Source organism: Ixodes scapularis, unplaced genomic scaffold (genome assembly GCF_016920785.2).
Source record: "Ixodes scapularis isolate PalLabHiFi unplaced genomic scaffold, ASM1692078v2 PGA_scaffold6__148_contigs__length_123643588, whole genome shotgun sequence".
In the NCBI taxonomy this organism is placed as follows: Eukaryota; Metazoa; Arthropoda; class Arachnida; order Ixodida; family Ixodidae; genus Ixodes; species Ixodes scapularis.
In genome coordinates, this window is record NW_024609881.1 from 20,549,091 (window position 1) to 20,565,566 (window position 16,476).

Consider the following 16,476-nt stretch of genomic DNA (forward strand, 5'->3'; position numbering starts at 1 on the left):
GGGGACGACTAGAAGCAGAGGCATACCGAACGGGCCCCAGGTTGGGCGCCATTTTAATGTGGGTTTCTTTACGGAGGTCCACTACTATCAATCGCCGCCCGATCGGTATGCGTTCCGCCCGTCACCCAGGGAGTGACATACAGCAACGAGAAGACAGCGAATGGGTTTACTGTACCTCCCGGTTGCCCGTTGTCGAGAGCCGGTAGTCCGGGCCCGTCGACCCTTGTTGTCGCCCGTCGATCAGAGCTCACAGTCGGGGTCCGTGTCCAGGCCTGTGGATCGCCTTTCCCACGCCAGCGCTGCGTACGTAGGCTGGCTGTCCCGGGTTATCAATGCCCGAGTGTCGCTGCGGAACCACCCCGGGATCGTCATAGCCCAAATCATATGGCCCGGGCTCGCCGTTTCCACCGGTCTTGCTCCAGACCTCGCTGGTGGACCGCTCCAGGGTTCGTCTTGGGCCAGGCCAGGCCTAGGCCAGGCAGCTTGGCTTCGACGTTCCTTGTCCAGCTACCAGCCTCGCTCAGCGCGCAATCTGTCTCGCGCCAGCACGTGCCTTCTCCGCCGGCCGCCTGTCACGTGCTCCCTGCGTCGCCGTTCACCGTCGGCTCCCACAATATTTATCGAAAAAACGAATCTCAGCATTATACAATGCTACCGACGTGTCGCTGACGCACTGGAATCCCCTCTTCTTGATAAAATATGCCTCTTGGAGTTCGCGCGCCCTTTGAATTCTGCGTCTACCGAGAATCTTGGTATAGCGGAAGCGTGGCTCACATTTTGGAGGCCCTACACTCTTCGAAAAAAGGGTATGGATAGTCCTCTCTTAGGGGGAGGAACGGTATTGTAACCTATGTTCCTTTATAAAGGGAAAAACTTTCGTCCCTGAAGCAGGGGAGCAAAGTTCCTCCGTCGCTCGCATCTCAATATGGAGGCCCCGAATCGAGCAAATCGAGCCCAATAAGGCTTGACGAGGACGCTACATCTCTTGTACGGGACGAGAGCAGCAGCAAATGAAAGCGTAAGACGAGCTTTCCGCAAACTGTGTTTATTTCCGAAGACAGATTGTCCCCACAGGTACAGAAACTTGCGTTTCGAAAGCAGTTACTCAGTCTTCTCGTCGACAGCACTGCGATGTTAAACGGAGACAACCGATACCCAGTTACTTCGCGCACTTTGCGTCTTACCTTTGGTGTTCCTCGAGTCACAATTCCCTCGTCAACCGCACATCACAGAGAAGGGCAAACTCAATCCGCGAAACCAAAAGGCGCTCTCGAAAGAACAAACTCGAAGCCGCTGTTTATCGCGTAGCGTGAAAAAAGTTTAAATCGCTAGCCACCAGATGGCGGGGTCAAGCAGAGTAATTGCAAGCAGCTAGGCTAGGTGGCGCTAAGGTACCACCCAATTCATGTTCTACAAAAAAAAATTTACTTCTCTCAGGCCACTACTGCGCTTGGGGATCCTCTACTATACACACATTACGCTTATTCAAGCATCAGGTGAATATATATCGAGCACATACACGGCACACACAAATATCAACACAACGGAACACCCCACTAACCCGAACACTGCGCCCGTGCTCTGCCTTTCCCTCTTTTATACTGGTCGTTTTGAACGTATGGAACTTTTCGGTGACTCGCTAAGCAATAAAAAATATTCCCAGCATGTAGATTTGTTCCCAGCAATGTCATACCTCTGAGAGTATTTTGAATGGCTCAGGGGATGAATCTCTTATTAAAAAGTAAACGCTCGATCATGCCGTAATTATTTCAAAGCCAATAAATCAAGCCGCTCCAATGCGGTTCGAAGCCATGAGTTTGTTTCCCCACACGGCACGTCGTAGCCTGTATTTCTATTGGTTTTTCTATTTGTGCTGTTCGCGCAAAGCTGCAATTGCCGCCTTGAATTAATCTCTGTAGAGCGGATATTCACTCAGCTGGAAGTGATGCTTCACGGGCTGAGAAATCACTTTTCGATCAACTTGAATGCAGTCAAAGCCGCGACTTGCGGCAGGTGTTAAGTGTACGGAGCTACGCCGTGACGAGCCGGAAAACTTCTAGCGCTCATCCCAGCGCGCCACGGAGGGCAGTTTCTCCAGGAAGCGTAGTATATTTAAACAGCACAATAAAGGGTAGCTTTTTGTTTTTCGATTTTACCTACTATTGTATTTTAATGCCGAAATTCCATACTGTAAATATACGTACTTTCCGTTACGATTTCGTACTGTTCAGCCCTTGTCCCGGAGCGCAATCTCGGAATTGTCTCGGGGACGAGACAATTCCGACAGTCACATTGGCCACTGTACGATAGGAGCTTATACTGTTCAGACCAGCGTTCCAACATGGCTATCCGCACGGTGATCGATTGCACGTAATCCCTCAAGTGGTATTAAACTTTTTAATCTAAAACAGAATGTCAACCTGCGACACCCCGCTCCCTCCGATCACGGCCCGACCAGCGGCATCAATGCCCAACAGTTTACGATCTCATCTTCTTGTTACACCACTGATATGCGAACACACGGTCACATCGACGATAATTCCAGTCTTCTGTTCACAGCCCACAACACTGCCATCACGATGTTGCAGCTATGTTGCTGACATGCACAAACACAGAACAACGTTGAACGCCGGTAACACTCGGCGTTCTCAGGGGGGAAGGCACCCAGGCAGCCGGCAGCAAAACCTGCCTGTCTTGGACGCAGTTCCTGCGGTTTCCATAACGTCGAAAACGTCGACAGAGTTCCGCGTGGTTTCGCTACTGTAGTGACTGTAGTGCTGTAGTTCTGTGCCGCGCGAGTCCCGCGATCCGGAGACGGCCATCCCCCAGTGTACGTGGCGCTGCTGGCACTGCTCCGGAACTTCGCTGTTTCTAGCGGTTTCGTTTGGTCGTTTGATAAAATTAGTGATAAAAACGTCAATGAAACCGAAGTGTTCTGCACGTTTAGACTAGAAGACGGGATGACAGGCGGCCTTCGCTGCCGCTGAAGCTGAATCAACTCAAAAGCTATTTATTAAACAACGTGCGCGACCTGCTCGAAAAACGAAACTGAAAGACGATGAGTCGGGAGGGCGAAAGCTTTCTCCCGTCTGCCGGGAGAAGGAGAAAAACATTCCGTTCCTCCCCTTTTCTCGTGTCCGCTTGGGCAACCTCCGGACACAGAGCGAGTTGCGCGGCTCGAACACGGATGGCGCCACCATAGAGGTGTACCCTGCTGGAAATGGCAGGCCTGTTCCAATTGAAATGCATAGCCAAAGCCTATGAGCATGAATGTGCAATTGGCGCCGATGAGAAAATCCGATGTTTTGCACATTGGTGCAACTGGAAATGCTGCAGAGAAGCCGCAGCACGGGGGAAGGCCAAAGAATCGGTTGAGGGAAAGTCAACTTTAGGGGGCAAGCGCCATGATGCCAATTGTGTCAATGTGCGCGACACTCAGTTTGCTCATTACCGCTCATTGCAGCCAGTGGCGCTATGTGGCAGAGCCATTGTACGGGAGATAGCAAAGAGCCATGCACTGCAGAGAAGTGAACTCGGTGCAGTATGGCAGTGACAATGCTCAATCGCCAAATTAGCACACCCTTGCAAAAATTTTCTATGGGACCGATAGAGATTTTTATGCGATCAGTAGGATTTCATCGTACCGATGGGCATGTCTACTGGGCCGATAACAAGTTATATCGTACCAATACAGACTTCTCTTGTACCATTAGGAACTTCTGTGGGACAAGCAGGAACTTCTATGGGACAAGTAGAAACTTCTATGGGAACAACACGAATGTTTTCTGGTCCGGAATACAAGTGCCTATTGGTCCTTCAATAGGATCAATAGCAAGTTGTACTGGTTAAACTGAAAGCTTTATTGGTGAAATGGAATGCATTTCGGATCGAGAACTTTTAATGGTCGACTGGGAATGTAGAACATAAAATCTATTAAGTGGGCATCTATCAGGTTAAACAGTATGCTTAGTGGAGAAATTAGAGTTGTTATATACTGAAGTTTTATGTTTTGAGCGCAGAAAAATAATTTTTGCCGCAAATATACCCGATGGCAGGCACGCAGCCAGGATTTTGATTCGCCCATGACAAAATACCATATGAGGGGGAGGGGGGAAAGGAGGCCCCACCAAATGAAAGGTTTGGGAGGAGGGGGGGGAGGGTCCCATGGTTCCCCCCCCCCCCCCCCCCCCCCCCCGTGCAGATAGGTGCGTGCCCGATGGGTTCCTCTCTGTCAAATAAACATTTTTTTTTAGCTATATAACTTTGGTTGGGCCATGTAGACACTAATTACATAAAACATTCAGTTAATAAAATGAATATGAACTCTTTTTTGCCACGTGTTTTAGAATTTTCTGATTACGTTCTGTCCTCCTTCGTATTATAAAACATGCGGCTGCCATTAAAACATAAAGAAAAGACTATGGGGAACGGGAACATTGTGTGTGCACATAGTATGCACAAGATTCATGAATAATCATATATAGGCAAGCCACGAAATTCAGGTATCATCGGAACTCTGCAGTTTTAGCGGTGTATTCTGTCCTTTTGTTTTCCAGGATGTTTCAGTAACAGTAATAGCGTAAACGATTGCACCAACTGGATTATGTATTCACATTAGACTTTGCTCCGTTTTATTCAGTTTTACCTGGTTTCGGAGTGGAACGTTCTCGTTTTTGTATAAATTTCGCTCCAGAACCGAGCAAATCAGAGTAAAACCGGGTCAAAAACAGAATAACACTGACTCAAAAATCCTATTATCATCTTTCACGATTGGTCCAAAGCTCTCCGACTTCCGACGTCGTGACTTTAAAACTTTGGCGGAGTTGGCGAAAAAATGCGATACTTCAGGCTTCCATTTTGCCATGTGAACGTATCCTGTTTGAGCCCTGGCAGAGGCTACGCGCTCGTTCTGGGGCGGGAGATCACGTGCACATTCTATCGTGGGCATGCTTTTTATTAACAGAAAAGAAAAGCCGGTAGTGCCGAATAACATCCAATAATTATTAACACCATAGAAGTCATTAAAAAAAAGCACATAAAATGCGCGCGCACACACACACACACGAAATAAGGATGACCCTCCCGAAATTATGATTGCACCTTGTTTCACGCACAGTAAGTGTCAGGCAGCGCTTTCCACTTTGTAGTTGAGCAAGGAAGTTCCTTTTTGAAAGGCATTTTACGCGCTTGTTGGCAGTTTGGGCCTTTAGTTTGGCTTCTGGCTTCCCAATGTTGTAGTTTTCCTTGATGCTGGGAAGAGTGTACACTCCAGCAATGAAGTTTTCGAGATTCAAAAGCCCTTCATTTTGCGTCCAATTAAAATGAAGGCAAGCCGAAACAGGGTACGTCAGACTCGTTACATTCGTCTTTGGCAGTAGCCTTTTCGAAAACTTGGACAGGAAATTGGTCTTCAAATCTCCCGTCACTTTCACAGTTTTATCACTTGTGTCTTCACTAACTGGCCCAGTACTGTGACCGCTTCTGGTTTCATTGGTACTACTTAGTTCACGGGGAGTTTTTGTCTCACCGTGTTCTGAGACAACCGAGCTTACAGAAACTGCTGTCGGCGACGTCGGTTCTGGTCCCTGGCCTGTTGTAGCATTTTTCAGGACACAACTTCGTCTCAGGACTGTTGTCCTTGGCAAGCTGGGTATACTTAGTGGCTCCAAGTATATTTTTTTGTTTGGGTTCATGGTCGCACAGCGCGACACCCTACGTGTCTCAAATCAAAATTTTAAAATTCGCACCGACGTCGTCCCGCAGCAAATGCAATTTTCTAATTAAAATGACAAATAAAAATTACTCCGTTATAAGTTTAATATATATTCAGTATTTACATTTGACAATTAAGTAATACCATAATTTTTAGAAACGTTTATTATTTTCTTAAGTGCATCAGTCACACTTGCGGGCTTGCGTGTTACACCACGTGACAATATAGAGTGAGCTGGAGTCAATAGAGTGAACAGTTGGGTCACCCGCATGACATATAAAACCAAAATAAGTTTTCAAAGTGCAATTTATGCAAATTTTTTTGCTAAATTAAGGTCAATAAGTAAATTTTTTTAAGTATTCGTTTACTTCAGCAAACAAAAACAAGAGTTAAAATACGAAGTATTATAGTCACGTGATACATCCCCTGCGTAAGGAAGTGGTCCGACGTGATAAACCGAACGGTCCGGCCGGAGGACAAGGGAAGCTGAGGGAAGCGTGGAAGAAGAACCGAAGCTGCCGAAGCAACGTTCGCGGGAAGTCTAACCGCTTGAAGCACGTTACAGAGTCGAGACCAGTTGAGCGGCCGGAATTTTACGAACGATTATGCAAGAGTACGTCTTGAGGACGGCCATGAGCCACATATCATCTCAAATTTCTGCCCGTCAAGCCTTGTGACGAAACGGAATCGGACTTCTTCAAGGCGCGGATCCTAAAGTTGTTTGGTAAGTTCTAGTCTCCACACGCGTTGTGCCCAGTCTAGTGACCATCTCCTTTAAGTTGAAAATTGCAGCTTTAAGCACAATATGTGGGAGTAACTCTCGGCGCCGGTTGTTTCAGGATCGCAGAGTGACGCGGAAACCCAGTGACAGTAAGCGGGTGCTAGTACCTCCGACGAGATGAGTGACTGCCCGGGAGGGCTGGAGGAAGCTTGTATGAGACAGGTAATTGTAATTTCATTTTCGCGCTTGCGAAGCAATTCATAAGACGCATTTTAAATTTGAGATTTTCTTTAGTTATGCCGCCACAAGTACAAGGAATTTCATTGATAGGGGTGCCGTGTGTTTGTTTTCATATGCCCAGAAACTAGGTAAAGGTTATGTGTTTTAACATTTTTTCTGTGCTGATAGGCTTAAGGTTAGAATGAATTATATCTGTCAAGGCGTGGCGCAGTCTGTGTCTATTTTGAGAAGAGGTATGTGTGTGTGTGTGTGTGTGTGTGTGTGTGCGCGCGTGCGTGCGTGCGTTCGTGTTCGTTTGTTTGTTAGTTCGTTGGGGGAGAGAGAGGAGATGAAGAAGAGGAGGAGGATGAGGGATCACGTCGAATCATTCAAATCGTTAACTCTGACAGTAATGAGGTAAGAAGGATACCTGCTAGTTACACCGGTTCGGTTTTGTGCCAAACACAAATTGCGTTTTGCCGCGTAAATATTGCTACAATTTTTTTTTTTCATCAACAAAATTAATTTTGAGGCATGCCGTTGACAAATACATGCCTTGCACGTGACGTCATATGGCACCGTACCAGCCGCCATTGCTCCGTACCAGGTTCCTGTACGGAGCATTCTGCGGCATACATTTGGCACCATCGAATCTGGTCTTCTCGGCAAAACTTGACCAGAAAAACTAAATCAATGGTGTCAAATGTAGGCTGCAGAATTTACGGGCACAGGAGAGCGGTACGGAGCAATGGCGGCTGATGTGACGTCAATGCAAGCCATGTATAGGACCCCTGTTTTCAATCCCAGTCCAGGTTACTCGCGACTCCAGCGAACTATAGATGGCGCGCTGCTCAGGAAAAATTCGGACGAAAGAAGGTCGTTTTCGTTGTTCAGTATGCGGACCATCACAAATTCCTGCACTGCAGCGTAAAATCGGTGTTACATTTGAATGCAAAGCGATTTTTCGACCCTAGAAACGTTTGTCTACTCAGTGCGTAGGAAGGACCCGGTGGAATCATTAAAATAATTACTGGAAGCAATGTTTGTTTCTATGCTGCCTACGAGAACCAAGCAGCGATAGCAGACGAAAGAGTCGGGACAACCTCCTCTCCTGAGCTTCTCGGCGCTGCCGCTACACGGCGTCGATTTCGCTGGAGTCACGAATATTGCGCTGGTAAATTTCCTGTACATAGTGCTGCTTCAAAGATGAACTGAAGTTTATGTCTTCTATGTGTGCATTGACAATGGCATGTGGCTCAACAAGACTTCACACACGAAAGTTCTCAGATAGAAGAGGGAATCAATGTTCATCCGGTAAGGTTTGGTAATTATGTCCGCCACAGATGGCCTCCTTGGCGAATTGTAACCGGCAGACCTTCAAACCGCACAAAGGCTAAGCAAAGCCACAACTGGATGCAGCAAGACTAAAAGCTTTATAATATACTGTAAGGACTATGGCTTTATAATAAGCCTTTTATAGCAAAACATACTGATCTGAAAAGCGTTGTTTGTGGTTATTTTAAAGTGGTATACGGAAACTTCGTCGTATTGTATTAATTCTGGTTCACTGCACAGTTAAAAGGTTTGTCTTCGTTTGCTGCCAGAGAAATATAGCTTGCGATGAACTAAATCAAAGTTATGACTGCTGGTGTCATGTACATATTCAGAACTTTTTTTATTAAAATAATTGTAATCAAGTGTTTTTATGGGTTTTAGCACTGTGATTAAGATACGTCAATGTGTTTTCTAAGAAAGACTACTAATTTGCAGTTTGTATCTTCTCCTAACATATTTTGTAGATCTGAGCATGTATTCATACCTGAATATGTGCCAGGCATTCCCCAGTATGTGTATAATTGTTTACTAGGCCTATAAGCTTCCCCACTACATCATTGCCGCTATGTTAGCGCTTCCCAGCTATTATTCGAGAGAGATAAGTGTTTCTCATGATCAATTAGGTTGAGATTGTTTAGCGTTAATGTTTTTGAGTCCCCCCATTTTTAATTCCTGACAGAGCGCTCCAATGTCCGTTTATTTTTGGTTTGCCGCTATTTATCACCACAAGCAAAAACATCACGCCACTGGGATTAACCTGAAGCTCACCTCATGATTAACGACGCTGCCGTCCACTGTCTTAAACACATGCAAAGGAAAAAAACATTTTTTTTAAACGGCTTAGATGGAAAAAGGACGTCATAAAACGATTTTACAACGAAGAAAAAACATTTTTAGAGCTATATTTGCGGCGCAAAACTAATTTGTAGTTGGCGCCCGCGGGCACCGCAGAAAAGTGGCCCGTATTTATCACGTGACTGGTCTTTATTTATCACGTGCTTGCGTTCTTTCGGAAGCTTCCTATGGCCTCTAAAAGTAACTTATTCATCTTTGTATGAAGTATAACAAAAAACTAAGATGAATAAGTAACTTTTAGAGCCTAAAGGAAACTCCTCAACTGTGCGCCGGTCAGACGACGGCGGCGGCGCCCCGAAGCAGACGAACTTGTGCGGCGGCGGCGACGGCGGCGTGGAGAAACGCGTTGAAGCGGCGTTCGCACAACGCTCAGCGTGCGGCGGCGACGCAGCGCGGCGGCGCGCGGGCCTACCACGTGACCAGCGGCGGCTCCCGCGAGCGCCAACTACAAATTCGTATAGCGCCGTAAATATAGCTCTAAAAATTTTTTTTCTTCGTAGTAAAATCGTTTTATGACATCCTTTTTCCATCTAAGCTGTCTAAAAAAATGTGTTTTTCCTTTGCATTACGTTCATGGGTACTTGTCTAGTGGTTCTGGAGTTGATGTTTCTGAGATAACCGAGACGCCGATTTCTACGATGGCCACTGTCGGCATCATGGTCAATTACAGCTGGCCCGAGCCCGAACCGGGACAATCAACGTGCTGGCCCGAGCCCGGCCCGGGCCCACAGTCAAAAGTCCGAGCCCATCCCAGGCCTGGGCTTTCGGGTAAGCCCAAGCCCGTGCCCAGTGGTATAATCTTTAATCCAATCGCCATATTGAGATAAAGACGTCAAAATTCCTCAGTTTAAATGTCGGAAGTGCCTCAATAAGAGCAGATATAAATATTAGTAGCAAATTTAATGATAAAAAAACTGCGCCGACTTTACTCAACAAGATTAACAATTTAATCAAGCATTTCGTCTCCCATGCGGGGAACATCATCAGTGAAACCTTCAAGCAGGAATGAGCGAAAAAACTTTAACAATCTTATTTAAGCAAGTCCGCATAAACATCGGGGGAGGGGGCCGCGGTTGGAGTTGCAAGCTGATGAGTCACTTCAGATGAACCATGATTCCACCAACCTTCGTGGACCCCACCTTTGTTCACACGCCAGAGTGGACGCATTCTCAAAGTCGAAACTGTGACCCGTATTCCAACAATGGTCTACAAGTTCAGTCTTCGCTGTGTTTGTTTAGGCGAGTGCAGCGCTTCCAGCCTGTCTCCCCAATGTAGGATGTGTCACATTCTAGACAGTTCACTTTATACACAACACCGCACTGGGACTCTGGGGGGGTGTAATCTTTAGGTTTAGAAATGAAGTCACATAGTTTATGGTGGGGTTTGAAAGCTGTGCGGATATTCAAAGGGGCGAGGGCCCTGCGAATGGACTCAAAAGCACCTCTCAAATAGGGTATTGTTGCTTGCCCTGTCCTAAGTTGTCCATTATCCTGACTTCTTTGTCCCATCTGTTTGTGCGTGTTATCAATAAAACGTTTCGGATAATTCCGCTTCATCAGCAGGTCAACAATAACAGCATCCTCAGAAGCGCGCAAGCCGCCTCGGTGGCTCCGAGGCGAGAGCGCTGGCCTACGGATCCCCATGTGGCGGAGGCTTATTGCGGAGCAGGCGCCGTGTAACCGAGCTTTCGGTTGCACGTCAAAAGATCCCCAGGTAGTCTAAATTAATCCTCAGTCCTCCGCTGGGGCGAGCCAGATGCCCGTCGTTGGTTTAGCACGTAAATCCCCGAAATTTCACTTTTTTCTCAGAAGCCTGCAATTGAGGATTAGAAGAAATGCGTTTGGACCGGTGTAGTAGGTTTTTACGACAGCCATTTTATGTTCGACAGAATGATGCGAGTTAAAGCTTAAGAGGTTGCCTGTATCACAGCTTTGCGGTACACTGTTGTATATAAGCGACCGGTACTATTTCGGAACACATTAACATACAGAAAAGGCTTTGCACCGTTCTGTTGAACTTTATGTGTGAATTGGATTGATGATTCAATGCTGTTTAAAGCTAAATGAAAGTCACAAAAGGGACATGGCAAAGGCCACGCATGCGACAAGAGCGAAGACGGAACTCGTAGACCATTGTTGGAATACGGGACACAGTTTCGACTTTGAGAATGCGTCCACTCTGGCGCGTGAACAAAGGTGGGGTCCAAGCAGGTTCGTAGAATCATGGTTCATCCGAAGTGACTCATCAGCTTGTAACTCCAGCTGCGGCCCCCTCCTCAATGTGTATGCGGACTTGCTTAAATAGGACTGTTGAAGTTTCGTTCGCTCATTCCTGCTTCAAGGTTTCACCGATGATGTTTCCCACATGGGAGACGAAACGTTTGATTAAATTGTTAATCTTGTTGAGTAAAGTCGGTGCAGTTTTTTTTTATCATTATGATTCCCGGCTTTTGGAATATTTTTGCAGCACATTTAATGAATAAATGGATGCCGATAAACACCTGCCAAGGTTGACTAAAAATAAACAGAAACATCCAATCAATAGTTATGATTGCACTAAGCGGTTGCTATGTGGATGTTTTTTTATGTTCGACAGCTCAGCAAAGTCTGCGGATCTGGTTATGCTTCCTGTACGAGACAGATCACGAAGCGGTTGCTGACTGACCAGTTGGGGCGAAAATGTTTGTGGGAAGGACGTAAGAGAAAGTTGACATTCAGGAACCTTCACCTTGCTGAGTGCATCATAAGTAAGTAATCTCTGGAACAGTAGTGCAGATCGCTTCACATGGAACCAGATTTATGGAATTGTTGGTGTCATACTTCTGCTGCTCTCTTTTATCAGATGCAGTGCAGAGCTGCCATAAATGTGAAGACTTCAAGGTAGAAACCATGGTCACGGATTAACTTCGCCACGCACCTGCCTGACATCAGTCATCTCAAATGGTAAGCTGGTCTTATTAAGCTGATGTTAGCACAAAAATCAAACTTTTTTAGAACAGACTTCGCCACGCACCTGCCTGACATCAGTCATCTCAAATGGTAAGCTGGTCTTATTAAGCTGATGTTAGCACAAAAATCAAACTTTTCTAGAACAGTAAGTATGGTGTGCAATTTCTTCAAAGCATAATTTCTATATGAGAGTATTTGAATGCTTTAAATATTAAAGCCAGTGACACCTTTTTTGGTTTAATTTGAGAGCAAATACTACAGGTGTGAACAGTATTGAATAATTTTAAATAAAAAAAATTTTGTTTGGAGTGTTTCTCTAAGAGGAAAAATTTCATTATGTAATAGTACCTTGTTATGGATTAAAAAGAATGCATAGACAACGAATTTTAAGAACACTGATATTTGATGTAAATCTAACAAACAAAAGTTGGCATTACAGTAAACACATCCAGCATGAATGTGCTTTAAAAACAAGGCATAAAATACTTGTGATTTATTTATATCAGTTCCAATTCTTGCATATTTGAGTCACTTCACTTTGAACTTCACTGTTTTATTAGTTTTGTTTCAAAGAATGGTAAACCACTGCTCACATATCTTTAACGTAACATTTTTTCGTTGCTTTTCAGGAACATTCTGCACCACAGGAGAGAGAGATGTGAACTGCCTTAAGTGGGCCTTGAATGCGCTGAGCTTTTTATTATGTTTATCAGACATTTTTTTAAGCAAAGTATCCTGCATTGTTCAGTAAGTATACTTTATTTTGAAAACCTCATGCTGTCTATGCAGCATTGTTCAAAAATTATACTTTATTTTAAAAGCATCAAGCACTGCTCGTCTGTCTAACAGTAACAATAAAGAGTTAATGGTGATTTGTTTGGCACTGCAACTTTTTCTACAGAACGGATGTGCATGCCTGACAGGCTGGGCAGGAATTTAGTGCGCTACTCACGTTCAAAGTTACGCTGCAAGACTGCAGAGGCATCTTTTGCCATGCAGTCGGTGCTACAGCTCTCATGGAATTCTGGTGTCCTCGTCACTAGAGCATATGACTACTGAAGCCTTAGACTTCAGTAGTCAATTCCTCAGGGCCGTTCGTCATAGCTTATGACAATGTTTGTGTCCAGTATTTCAGTTCTCTCGCATGTGGCGAGGTCCACCTCACTAAAACGAGTCAGCATCAGTAGTGTCGCCTTCCTTGTCAGTGTCGTCTGCATTGATCCTGTGGTAAAGCTTCTGAGCTTGATGGTGAAAAAAAAACTTTAATATAAAGAATGTCTGCTGCGGGCCTGATTGCTACATTATACATCTGTAATGCACCATTTGGGTATACATTGAGAGAATGCACGGGCCATACAGCAAATCTGCCCTCTGAGCTCTTGTTTTGTAAAGAATTGGACTCTTATTCGTTTAAATTTTTCTGTAGGACAGTTTACATGCTATATGCTAGCGTAAAATGAAGGCTGCTTAGGCACTTCCTTGCCCTCCTGGCCTAGGGCTGGTCCCTATACCAGGAAGGGTAATATTTCTGAGGTATGTACATGGTACATCCACAGGATCAGGCTGAACATCCTACAATGGTCCTGAATGTCCAGCTGCATCAACCAGATTGCGTTAGTGGTACGTTTTCTGGGGAACCATTTTGCACTGCACAGTAGATACTTTCAATGTTGGATGAATCGTAGCAGATATCCACTGGATATGTTAAATGTCCGAACAACACATCTCTCGGATGTTTAATAGATGGTTGCTGGTTGACTGGGTACCATCAAACCAATGTGCACCGGGGCACCTGTTGTCAATTACCGCTGATTGGTTTTCGCCCCCTAAACGCCATCAACCCAATGTGCACAGGGGTGCCTGTCGTCAATTGCCGCTTATTGGTTTTCACCCCATAAATACCATCAATCCAATGTGCACAGGGGGGCCTGTTGCCAATAGCCGCTCATTAGTTTTTGCCCCATAAATACCATCAACCCAATGTGCACAGGAGCACCTGTTGCCCATTGCTGCTCATTGGGTTTTGCCCCATAAATACCCTCAATGCAATGTGCACTGGGGTACCTGTTGCCAATTGCTGCTCATTGGTTTTTGTTTCATAAAAGCAATCAGCCCAATGTGAATTCCCTAAAGGATTACCAATTCAGCCCAATGTGAATTCCCTAAAGGATTACCAATTGGTGCACATAGGTTTTTGTTTCATAAATGCATACTGATCAATGTGTCTGGACCTACAGTTGCACATTGGTTCAATGTGAATTTTGGCCTCATTTCACATCGCCCATTTCCAGTTGGGTACAGCAGCGCTCGCGTGGTCGGAGGCGCTCATTACTAAAAACTAAACAAAACAATAATGAATCAAACCTCATTCAACTTTAGTTATGACTGCATATTATTTTACTAAATACAAATTGCGTATTCCTAAAAGTATAATTTATTTTTTTTAAAGTTCATGTCAACATCACAGTCTCTAAATTTTGCTTTTTTTTCTGTTTTTTGCGTTTCTAAAACGAAACCGCTGCCTATGCGCATGCGCGCTTGCGCCCTGCGCGTTCTGAAACCGGTGGACCGTTGTGGAGGCGTCCGTGGGTCTGCTCAGTGCTTTCGCGCTTTCGCTCACCTTCGGAGCGTCAAGCTTCGGCGCCTCGATCATCGCATTGCGCGAGCCTCGCACTTTCGGGCAAGTGGAAAGCTTTTCGTGTCTTTAAACCACCTCATTTGTGCGGTTACGCAAAGTCGTGCCCAAGCAGCGTCGGGGACAAGAAGCACCCGTTCGTTCGGATCCCAACTGACAACGGTGAGTTTGAAAGTTTTCACCCCAATTGAAACTTTTCCTAAGCTGATCTTCCAGCCACAAATTGCACCATTTGAGGGTTTTGTACTCTTTTAGGTAATTGAATATATCGTTTCATTTTTGAAATTTACAAAATGTCACCGTGATTTCATTGCGATGTACCCATTTCGGCGAGCGTTCTTAGCACGGTTTTGTGGATGAAGACCGTCCTGCAAATATTTTATGATATGTAGACTGTTGGCGAAATATCACCTCCTCTTCCTCTCGTCGATCTCGTTCATAGCAGTGTCGATACCCCGTCGAGTAAATATAAATCTCTATATAAATATTCTTCTCCCAGTTTTATAATATTTCGGAGTTCACATCTTATAATATCTGCCCGTTTTTATTAATGTATCTCGTGTAAATTATTTTACAGCCCTGCGACTAGTTTTTCCACGTTTTATTTCTTTCAGAAATAAATAGAAAGCCGGATAGTAAAATAACTTTTAAATACACTTTTAAAATCTTGAAAGGTTTACGCATAGAAAGGCGGAATGCAGATAGCAGAGCTTGATCGCGATATGTCCTATCCGTCCTTCCATGTGTAATTCTTTCGAAAGTTTTTACATCTCCCAACGCACTCCCCTCAAAACAATTAAAACTCGAGTTAGGCTTTTTTTTCGTTTGTTGCACGTAAAATAGCATCATTTGCATTGTGTTTTTTTTTTGTTTCTTTTCTTATTGTGTATTCATACAGATTCTCAAGGCATGAAAATCACTCCAACAAGCCTCAGGGACAGGGAACCCCAATAGACGAAAGGTATGTCCGTGGTAACTTTTTTGTGAAGTGCACTTGATTGTTGGCCAACTTGTCAAGCTTCTTGAATATGTAACCATCAGCATGCTAGGTTCCGCCGTAGTGATCTATGCAGTCTAATCTACAATCAACCGTAATGTAAAACGAGAGTGGCTGGGGCAAAGTAAATTACAACAAAAACAAAAGGATAGTAGGAGCAGCCCTCTGCAATATTTCATAGCCCTGTTTCTCTTCTGCAAGTGTATGTGTTGTGACGAGACAAACTAATGTGTTCTTACATTGTCCTGTGCAGATCCTGGGAGGATAGAGAACACGCGTGCAGCAAAAAATTAGAAAGAGCAATGAAGTGGGCATCATAGGATCTCGGTGGCCACACCAAGAAAACCTGGTTCAACTCGTGGTTCAATTTGACGATGCAAGCGACAGGTCGGAAGCTCATCAAGAGGCCAAGAGAAATGAGAAATACCAAAGTGGTCTACAGAGAGCTAGGTCTACACATTATTAAGTCTAAAGATTTTGGTTCAGGTCTGTAAGTAAGCAACGAATAAGTTTGCCCGAATTACAATTAATTGTGTTAACTGTTTATTTGCATGGACCAGTCAGAATGACACGAGCTTTCAACTAGGCATGAAATCTTTTGGCTGTGCTTCTTGAGACCCTTGAGAGACAATGTTGTCCACTGCGTCAGCAGGTTGCTCCTTGCACGATTTTTATGGAGCAAGATCATAGACTAACAGAAGCCTCTGAGCATCCACTTTGTTTAGACACGTTGTTAGCCTGCTGGTGGCCAACAACCTCTAGGCAGTTTTCTTTTTAGGGTGGGAGGGCGAGGGGGGAAATATCTGTTGCTTCGAACCAGTGATTCCAGGACCTTTGGCAGCTAGAATTCAAACTACGTATTTGGAGAGTTTCACTTTTTAAGATCTCAAGTTTTGGTGGACAATATCTGACCCACTAAAATTTTGAATTATTGTCTTATTACACATGTTGAAGAATTTATGTTTGATCATAATATACGTTCAAGTTGGTATTTGAGATTCCACAACCTATAACCATTTAAATATCTTCTTAGACATACCTCACCGCAGGCAC

General features: G+C 44.8%; 1 long non-coding RNA gene across 1 annotated transcript; it reads left to right on the top strand.

Moving 5' to 3' along the window:
- Positions 1-6,342: 6,342 nt before the first annotated feature.
- LOC120840885 lies at positions 6,343-12,461 on the top strand. Its single transcript, XR_006078448.1, has 5 exons — positions 6,343-6,437; positions 6,553-6,656; positions 11,439-11,589; positions 11,685-11,785; positions 12,421-12,461. It is a non-coding gene; the product is annotated as an uncharacterized LOC120840885 (long non-coding RNA).
- The last annotated feature ends 4,015 nt before the right edge of the window (positions 12,462-16,476 follow it).